A 10,683-nucleotide genomic window follows, 5' to 3' on the forward strand; every position below is an offset into this window, starting at 1 on the left:
GATTACTAGTGGGAATTTGCACAGGGTTACCTCAGTCAACCCACATAAAAACTCCAGTCAGCAGAAAAAGCATGGAAGTTGGCTTCCAGGTTAGCATTTGACAGGACTATCTAACTGAAAACATGCTAGAGTATCATGTAACAATTTCCTTGGCTAAAAGTAATGAGGATTTGAAAATGGATCTGAGACAACCTGAACAATTGGGGCTATTTCTCACTAGAAAGAAAGAAATCAATATTAGAAACAGATCCTGAAAATGCTTCTCGGTCTTAATAGTGTTATCTCTGACCTGCTGCAAAACCAGTGCTCAATCCACTAAAACTTCACCAGAAATTCCACTTTGTTCTGATTAATCAAAGACACCAAGTCCTAAAAATGATCCCCATACCTGACTCAAAACAGACCAAATACGAGTTCTTGGTGATCAAAATAGTTGTATCACAAACTCAGAGATGCATGGTGAATACAGGTAAAGAAAGAGACGCAAAAAACACAAGGATACTTATATTTTTTGCTATCTGTGATGAATGACTCAGTTCCTGCCATGTTAGATACATTTCATCTTCATAAACTACCATCACATGGCAGGTGCAGTGGGATCTGTCTCAATCCTGCTAAAGGTTTTTTGTTTAGATAGTACAAAAATGGTATTAAATACTACTGTAATGTTTTATTTTATCACTTTCAAATAAAATATAAAAATATACTTAAAATACCACCCCAATTTAAAAAAAAATGCAACCTAACAGAGAAAAATCAGTTGTGTTCCAGAACTACAGTGATTTTTTCAGAACTGTCCCATGTTGCTGCTTTCGGTAGATCCCAACAGAGGAATACAAACTGTATTTTTTCCAAAGGCATTTTAACAAACAAAGCCACCAACAAATAAGCAAGCATTACTCAAATGACAAATTACTGAGATTAAAAGGACAGCCTAAAAAGAAATTTTAAAAAGCAGAAAGTACAAACTATCAGTTTTCAAACACTTCAGCGCACTCTTCTGTTTTCTAAGCTCTTTTGGGCAGGAGTGCTTTCTTGAGTTGGGAATTTCTGACACTCCAGCTATATTGGTTGATGGTGTGAAGACTGACTGCTGATTGATGTCACTTGGCTAGCAGAAGCTGCCACACTAGTCACAGTTATATTGGCAAAAAACAGTGCTTTTATCTGAATTGCTTCCCTCCGTGGTGGAATTTATTTTTTGCATGAATAAACATCAATATTGTAAACACGAGGAATTCAAGATTTGTGTGCAGTTTCACGGTTATGATCTTGCTGGGATGAATGGAGACACGTTGCAATGGCTTGCATGAGTAGAGTGCTGCAAAGGAGGCATACAGGCTCTTTGGGATGAGCATGTCAGAAGGACTTGGAGGTGGAGACACCTTTCATGAGAGAGGCATCAGAATGCATGGAGCTTTGTCTGGGCATGGATGATGAGCTAAGTGAGAGCTTATGGGCACAGATTAGAGAGCAGACCAGCACGGGTGACACTGTAGTGAGTGAGCATCTGCTACAGCATACCTGGCCAGGAAATCAAGTGGAGCAGCACAGACAGGGAGCAGCAACCTCATATTCACAGGCCCCGGTCCTTGTCGGGGAGGACTTAAACCACTCTGGTATGGGCAGGAAGGACAACCCAGGGAGAAGCATCCAGAGCACTCCCAGAGAGCACTGATAAATTCCTGACCCAAGTGATAAAGGAGCCAACAGTGGGACATTCTGTGCTGGACCTCATAATTACTAAAAAAGAAGGGCTCCTTGGGGACATGAAGATCACAGACAGCCTTAAGTTACAGTGACCCTGGTCGCATTCACAAGACCAATAGGAGGGAGAAGGGCCAATAAACAAGATCACAGTCCTGGCATTCAGGATAGCGGACTTCAGTCTCTTTGGGAACCTGCATGAAAACAGTCCCATGGGATAGGGCCCTGGAGGGAAACAGGGGTCAGAGAAAACTGCTTGATACTCAAGGATTACCTCCTCCAAACTCAAGAAACATTCATCTCAAAGGGGGTCACACAAAAATACCAGAAGGCCTATAGAGATGAAAAAGGAGGTCCTGGCAAAAATCAAACACAAAAAGAAAGAATACAAAAGGAGAAAGCAGGAATAGGTAGACTGGAAGGAGTACAGAGATGCTGCCTGAGCATGAAGAAATGCAGTCAGGAAAGCCAGAGCCTACCTGGAGCTAAAACTAGGGAGGAATGACAAGAGTAATATCTGAAGGGAGGGTATAAAGATGGTAGAGCCAGATCCTTCTCAGTAGTGTTCAGTGACAGGAAAAGCAACATGCACAAACCGAAACACACAGGAAAGTCCCCCTGAACATCAGGAAACACTTTTTTACTGTAAGGGTAACTGAACCCTGGCACAGGTTGCCTAGAGAGGTTGTGGAGTCTTCATCCTTGAAGATACTCAAAAGCCATCTGGATTTAGTCCTAGGCACCTGGCTCTAGGTGGCTTGAGCAAGGGCGATGGAGCAGACGACCTTCAGCAGTCCCTTCCAACCTCAACCATCACCTGACTCTTCTAAGGCACTGCTGTTTCAGAAAACTTCCAGCCACAAACCAGTGTTTTGCTGCTGGTTTAGACCAGCCTTCCTGACCATAAAGCACCCTTCAGGTACACTGAGTGTACTTGTGCTTCACCCAGCATGCAGTGAGCCCTGTCTCAACCAGAGCCTCCAGGCATTTTAATAAAATGAATAAATAACTGCTTTCTGTATTACATTCACAATTCCACTACTTCAACCAGAATGTCATGATCTTTTCTCAGATCATATTACTTTCATATACAGCAACTTCATACTTTAAGGTTAGCACAAAAGGAAAAGAAAAAAATCTTACCATAAACAAAACATAACGCCTTCCTTAACATATCAGGGTCCAATTGCAGGACAGATGAAACTGAGGAACAAAACCCAAACACTTAAAATAAAATATGCTGTAAAATTAATTATTTCAAAGAATTTTTGATACTAAGCTCAGGTCCAGAAATCTTTACTGCTGATGTGTAATACAGCATTTTTTAGACTGAGAACAGAAAGGGAAGAAGAAACTCACTATGAAAAACTTGAAGACCTTAGGATCTCAGATCTTAGGATTTCAGACATCCTTTAGGATGTCTGAAAAATTTGTTCTCTATCAAACTGCATCACCTTCAGACACCTGGCAAACATGGATTTACCTCAGTGTTGTTCCTCTCATTCTCTCCACCCCTGCACCCTTAACAAATTTGCCCAGCAACATGGCAGTAGCTTTCTGTTCAGACAAATACTGTGTCTGCCCCTACTCATCATGGGTCAAAACTGATATAAAATGATGCAATCAATAAAAGTGCCACATTTTTAATCCAGTTAACATGTGTCAATAATTCAGTGGATACTCTGGCCTCCTTACTGTTCATTTATGGCATCTTTTCTTCTAAATGGCAGTGGCATTTTCCAGTTACATTCTCTAGGTTGTTAGCACCACCTGACCATAGACAAACTCCATGTATTTAACGAACAATAACCTACAACCTTTAAATACCAAGATATATTCATTTACTCCTTCAAGCATTTTTCTATTTCCTTCTTTAAGTGTTACATTATTTTCTATTTTCAAGGAGTAAAACACACTCCTTTCTTCCCCTGGTCACAGCACTGCCTCTAAATCAACAAAGAGTATTTGTAAATTTCACTATGATCTGTTTATTTTGTCATTCATCCATTTGTCAATTAACTTTTGCTTGTTTGTTTTAGGATGCACATATATTCTGAATATTTACACAATATAATTATTATATGCCAAGTATCATTAGGGACTTGGTTTTATCATCTAAGGCACAACCATATTAAGCAATAGTTCTTGCCAAAGACAGTGGCATTTTCACCTGTTTAAGGCACAGGACAGTGACTCTTTCAGGAAACCAGAGTTCTGCTCTTTGCTTTTTGATTAACCACTTGGGAAACTTTGCTCAAATCACTTCATCTGCACGGCATCAGTTTGTTGTCACAGAATGGGTTTATCTTTCTACGCTGTCATTTTCCTCACTCTAAGAGCTCTGTAAAGCATTCAGGAATCTACTGATTTATTTCCACAACATGTCTAAGACTAGGAAATTGGTAAAGGTATTCTGCATATGAAAAATACTGTCATCAGATTCCACTCCTTACATACTAGTGGCACAATATTACTATTTTTGCTCATCTTAATAAAGAAAAAAATGTTAGGAACATCTTTCTTCTCAACCCATTCACCAACTGTGCACAGTTATTCACATTGCAACAGTCATATAAATCAAGATTTAAGCTTACTAAACAGCAGCTCAGATGCTTTTAGTATTTGATGCAGTTCAATATAACTCAGGTGCCAGGCTGAGAGTAGTGGCATGATAGTAGTGGAACCGGTAGTATGAACAAATTGAGATTTTAAGTCCAACTTCCCCAGCACAGCATGCAAAAGCAAGGGGCAAGACTCTGGATAGCAACAGTACAGATGTAAATTCCAAAGCTGATAACCATATTGCAAGACATCACTGTGCACAGTTCTCCACTGTCTGAACCAGCTGGAAAGCATCCTGATCTTGGCTGTGGAGGAATCATTCCCAAAGCAATGCCTTCACGTGGAAAAGAGGTGTTCCAACAACGAAGGATCTACATGGCTAACCTAAACACTGTAAGTCAGAATGACCCCAGAAGTTTGCTAGAAGCTGCTATTTTAATCTGGCAGCCTTTAAGCTGCAGCAGCATTATAGTGGGAACAAGAGAAATGGCAGGCAGAGTGCAATGTTTGGAAGGAAAGGTAGGAACTTAAGCCACTGTGGCTATACTCCCTTCTTCACACCTGATGTCTGAGAGCAACTATGGAAGGATGTGAGTTTTATTCCCATACAAATTGCTTCTTTCTCAAGGTACCTGCCCATCACCAAATGATTTGGCTTAGCCACTACCATATCCTATGTTCCAATACACTCAGTATCAGTACTGGTATTTTCCCTTCTTTCTTCATTTGTAGCACCCCCATTTTGACAACATGAATCTCAATGAGGAAGACATTGCAAACTAAAAGTTTCTGCCATTTCCTAAACTGATCATTTTTGCTTTGTGGAAGTTAATATCAACAGGCAGCTCTCCTAGTAACTAAAAACTGTTCACAACATCATCACCTACTGATTTCTACTACTTGGAATAGTCAGTGAAGAGGAACAGATTTCTCATAAATGTCATTGATATTAAAGAGTTCTGGAAGATCAAGATCAAGGACATGAGTTATAACATATTCCAATAATAGCAACAAAAAATGTCCACCTTTACAGGGACCTCATTCTTCAATGCTCCAGTTCTCTACTTTGATAAAACAGCATCTAATTGTACAATATGCTCAATATTGAGGAATCAAAAAATACAGACAACTGCACCCTTTTAAAGCAGTACGAACCATCTTTATCTCATTTAAGAATTCCCAAGCATGCCAGCCAATATTTTATCTTTGAAAATTTTTCTTACATGAATGAAAACCTACAGGTTTAAATCTGAGTCACACACTCTAGAACTAGTCTTAGGATTGAAAAATGATGAGACTACAGAAATACAGAATTTAACTGCTGCTTGAAGAGCCTCAAGGTTAATGTCAGTTCATTTTACATAAAAATACCAGGAAGCCTCATACATCCCTTCTGTTAACAAAACAATGAAAGCTAATATTCTTAAGAACAACATGAGCTAAAGAACATATATTTGGGTATTTAATAATGCTAGAAAAATTGGTTTTCATTTCTTATTTTTATCCAGTGGCATATACCTCTCTAGCACCTTCAGCATGAAAAATATTGAATTAAGCAGATCCATACACTGAAGTCCAGTAATTTTTGAACATAAAATTTCACTTGCAGTACTGATTAGCAGCAGCATTAACTGAAGACAGAAGGGAAAACAATCACCAAGAGAGTTTAGTATTGAGGTTCAGGGGCACAGCAGGGGACTCAGAAAGAGGGAGAAAAGAAGAAGCTGGATTGAGAAGCCTAAATATCAACTGAAAACACCACCTCATTTGAATAGTTCTCAATTCTTCTTGCTCCCACCATTTCATCATTCAGTGACACTTTATATTCCACATTGAGAAATACTCATTTCTCCAAACAGACAAATTAAATTCATTCCCAAGTCCATCTAGAAACTGTAAGCAGAGTTTCATATTTAAATAAATAATTTCTACAATTCCTTCCCTTCATTTCTCTGCCCTTTCTCTCCTCTTCCTCTTGTGTCCCGCTAAAACAAAATCCTTCATTCTTCTCTGCATTTAAATGAAGATTTCTCAGTAACAATTTCTAGTTTTCTCCTAGTCCTAAGTCTTAGCTGCCAAATGCCTAGCAGCAGACAAAACCTAAAAGCTAATGGTAGAAGTGAAATGATGAACCGCTGCATATTAATATTACATTCTGGGATAAACTTTAGAGGAACTATTGAGAGATGCAACTCAAAGTGACAACTCAACTTCCCTGGAACTTTTAATCAGCAGAAAACTTCTTGTGAAGGAAGCAGAAGGTCGCTTTACTTTAAAAAGTTATTATTTTATTTCTGAACACAAGTTTTCTTGTATCTCTCAGTGCAGGTGAGTGAAAGCAGGTTTAAACTGATATGGGTGTTGTCCTTATTTAAGGAAGCTCTGGTTCCGGTGTTACCACTGCTATTTGCAGTTTGACCAAACAACAGCAGATCAAAATAGCTACGATTTCTATAACTGTAATAGATTCCTAGTAAAGCAAACCACTGCTCCTCAATGTGACCCTTGACATGCTGCCTCTCAGCCAGCACACAGTCTGGGTCATCATGTGCAACTATTTCCTGAGGATAAAAATCGGTATAGACGTGGAGTAACAGAAATGACTCATCAATACACAATAATGCATGGAAGAAGAATAGTGTGGTGATGGCATCTATCTTCTAGCACCCATTAGTCAAGAGACCAGAAGCATGAGGACAGGGAACTCCAGCCTTAATAAACAATCTGTTTCTTTTTGTTATTTTCAGGCATACCTATCTTACATAGGGGTTAGTGAGGAAGACTGCATTCTGCTTTCATCAGCTGAGATTTCTAGCTTCTTCCACCACCTGGGCTACATGACCAGACCATGACTTTTTGCTATAGCACTGGCTGAACGTTGCTGGGGTTCTTCTTGACAATTTTAAATTAGCTTCTACCCAGTTAACTCTGCTGTTGTGGAAACAGTAGCTATATCCCAGAAAGAAGGTGCTGTGGATACTTCTGTAAACATTATCAGACCTGGTCTGATCTGCAATTTAGAATGAGTAATGGAACTATTTTACACAGTTTGCTTCTAATTCTGACACAGATGGCACTTAAACAAGGATGCCAGCCTTGGCAGATTTCTTCAAAGCCAGTGCCAAGGCCAGGATAATCCTTTCTAGCAATTTTCTCCTTGATTTTTGAGCCACCAACTTCCAAATAAAATAGAATTTCTTATCTGCTGCTCCCTTCCTACAGCCATGCATTGAACAAGCTTTGACAAGACAAGACAGACCTTCAAATACTAAGCCAAGTGACACCAGAAGAATCATGAATCCCTACAAGGTACAGCCCTCATCTCTTAACCTTTATCTTCAGGTGGACGCATCATAAGGAAGAAAAAAATTAGATCCAATGAAAAGGGAAAAAAAAAAAAAAAAGGAGAAAAGTAAAAATATCTTCCTTGAGGTAGTTCTGACTCTCCAGCTCTTAAATTGTGCCAAGTGTGGGATAATGAACAATGGCTGTTTTTAAGGCCAGAATTAATGAACAATGGTTGTTTTTTAAAGCTAGCATTCACTACAAAAAGGAAGATGAGGCAAACCCAACAGAGCAAAAATAGTGCAATGGACATTGCGTGCACGTTTGCTTGCACAAAACCACTTCTGAGAAAGTTCTTTAGCCACAGCATTAGGCAAATAACCAACAGAGCCAACTCTGAAGATAATGGAGACAAACTCATGAAGAACGCAAACTTACATTGGCCATTATGTTCTCTTATCACACAAATCTTAATGTTATCAGCACAGACACTACAGGAAAAGAAGATACACCAGAAATCTCATGTTCTTAAAACAGACATTTTGTTAATTTATTCTAATGCAGATGATGAAAAGCCTTCAAAGCTGACAAGAGCTCATTAACATATGCTTTCATACAAGACAGGAAATAAGGATAAACACACTTTTTAAAAAAAAATAATAATTGCTGTTCTCGATCTAGACAAACACTCCCAGCAACACCAACGGAGTTTGCATATAGTTAGAGTTTAGCATGCAGTGCAAAGGCTTTGTAGTCAGATTATGAATTTTACCAATTATTAGCCTTTATAAACATCAGGAAAAAAAAAAAAAAAGGCTTGGTTTTTGTTGGCTTTGTGTCTGTGTTTGTTTTTTAAGATTGCTCTTATAAGGCCACATAAAAAAAATAATCAGACAAAGGATGACAGAGGAGAGTATTCCAGTAAGGGTCTATTAACAACTGATTGCTTATCCCAGGTACAAACAAAAGCCACACATTTGAGCAGAAAGTAGTCTTATGAGTTCAAAATCATTGTTTTTAAAAACACTTCAGTTCAGTGAGTTAAGTGCACTTGGGAGATGCCTAATTTTACAGTTTTCTAGAATAATTAATTCAGAAGGAATATTACTTTTACTAATAATAAAGTTCTACATGCTGAAATTTCAGATCAAGCCTTTGACAGATTTTAATGTTTCCACCAGACATGCAGTCATTCATCACTGCTCTGCACTTTGGCTTTCTGAGGACTGTACTCTGGAATTTCTGCAGATTGAATAGCTGGCACAGAGAATTCAAGATATAAGTAATACTATTTTCAGTGCTCCTTTAAAGAAAACCAATGCATATTTCTCCAGACCTGAGAAAACTTACAGTCTTCTCATGTCATCTAAACAACAAAGAAAAGAAGTTGTCACATATATTTCAGATGTTAAAAAAAAAGAAAAGTATCTTGCTCCATACTGTCATTCAAATACCTCCAAGCTATGCTTTCCAAAAAAAACTGAGAAGGGGGTATATACTTTGAACACGAAAGATGCCACACACAACATAACCCAAAAATCATGAGAATGAAACATCAACAGGATGGAGAAAAGGCACCAGCTACTACAGCAGGAAATTAAAAGACCAAAAAAAAAAAATTCAAAACCAACCTACCAATCCAATTATCCATCAGAGACTCTGCAGTTACTGCGGCTCTTACATGACTTGCAGCCTTTCTGATCAAGGGCCGTCACAGGACACCTAAGCAGTAAGAATTTCACATTTCAGACTTGGAATATCTACCAGCAATTTCCAGTTTTCAAGAACTTTAGGGGTACCTGTTCCACATTTCTCCATTTAAAAAAACTGAAACACAGCGAAGACTTTCGGGGTAAGGTTTTTTTGTTAGCTTGTCCTGTTCTTATAAGTAAACTAACCTCTGACAACCTATCCCCTTTGCAGCAGGGAGCAGAATGACTTCGTTAGAAGATCCCCCTACCTTTAACTCATCACCTGAGCATCTACATGATTTCTCCTCTAAGCTTACAGTATAATGATGGAGCTCCACAAGGTTAGAAAAAAAAGAACATTTCATAGGTCTTATCCCAATAGTCTGTGCATTTTCACCACTGAACGAGGAGAAGAACCCACCCAAACCAGTCCCCCTAGCATATCTTTGCAGCTGGAGTCTGAAGAGATGTGGCAAATCACTACTCTGTCTTTTCGTGTGTGAGGCTAGCTTTTTATTTTCATTTGAGGCTTTTTCCCCAGTAGAAGACATAATCCCTTATGGAAGCCAGGCAACCTTTCAACCCATTTATCAAATTTCCTGCTGCTTCTATTTCTGAACAAGTTTAAAAAATAGTTTGTACACAGAGAATTAATCTGTATCCAGAAGATATCATTAAATAAAATATTATGACCTGTTGGCAAATGCCAGGTCTGGTTTTAACACAGCACTTGGTTTAGCCTGCTGCTTTCCATTCTTTCCAGCACTTCCAGCACCGATACGGTCTAAAGAGAAGCTAACAATGTTTAAAAGACATTTGATTTATTGCCATTTCCATCCTGGCATCCATACCTTCCAGAATACATACATGACAATCAGTGCTGTGAAAATGTTTCCTGTAGTAATTTTAAGACCACTATGTGAAATGCATACAGAGAAAGGTAAGACCTTCTAACAACTGTTCAGATAGCTCAGCTGGCTAATTTTCATTTAAAATTCCATGTTGGAAAAAAGTAGGCTTTATCTGCTGTGTAACAGCACCCCTATTCCAAGTTGAACAGAGCATAAAACACTGTACACAGGTGAAAACACAAAAATCGCTTGTCTGATGCTCTACCAAGAGAAAAACCACTTGCTTACTAAAACTGGGCACAGCAGAAAAACTAGGAATCTCTCCAAAGAGTGTTACATAAGGAATTATCAAACTTCACGTCACCTCCACAGGGACGCAAGTTGCTATTTTCCCCCCATCCCCCGGTGCGCAGGGATTAACGATCTAAATGACACAGTTCTCGGATAGGAGGTAATAGCAGAAGCCTTCCCAAAGGAGCGCTTCCCGGACTGGAGGCTTGCAGGGGAGGCTGGCGGGTGATAGGGAGGTCACCCTGCTCGGCTCGGCGTCCCAGCTCTGCCCCTGGCTCCCGTTCCGGTGGGCAGAG

At 39.2% G+C, this 10,683-nt stretch overlaps 1 protein-coding gene across 1 annotated transcript in view; it reads right to left on the bottom strand.

Annotated features, from left to right (window-relative positions):
- The window catches only part of LARGE1 (LARGE xylosyl- and glucuronyltransferase 1), a 277,612-nt gene extending 268,320 nt beyond the window's left edge, over window positions 1-9,292 (bottom strand). The window contains exon 1 of the mRNA XM_008636395.2: window positions 9,190-9,292. The gene's annotated coding sequence lies outside the window, so the exon portion shown is untranslated. The remainder of the gene's footprint in view (window positions 1-9,189) is intronic.
- Between the last annotated feature and the right edge of the window lie 1,391 nt (window positions 9,293-10,683).

The sequence above is a fragment of the Corvus brachyrhynchos genome, unplaced genomic scaffold (assembly GCF_000691975.1).
Source record: "Corvus brachyrhynchos isolate BGI_N302 unplaced genomic scaffold, ASM69197v1 scaffold56, whole genome shotgun sequence".
Lineage (NCBI taxonomy): Eukaryota > Metazoa > Chordata > Aves > Passeriformes > Corvidae > Corvus > Corvus brachyrhynchos.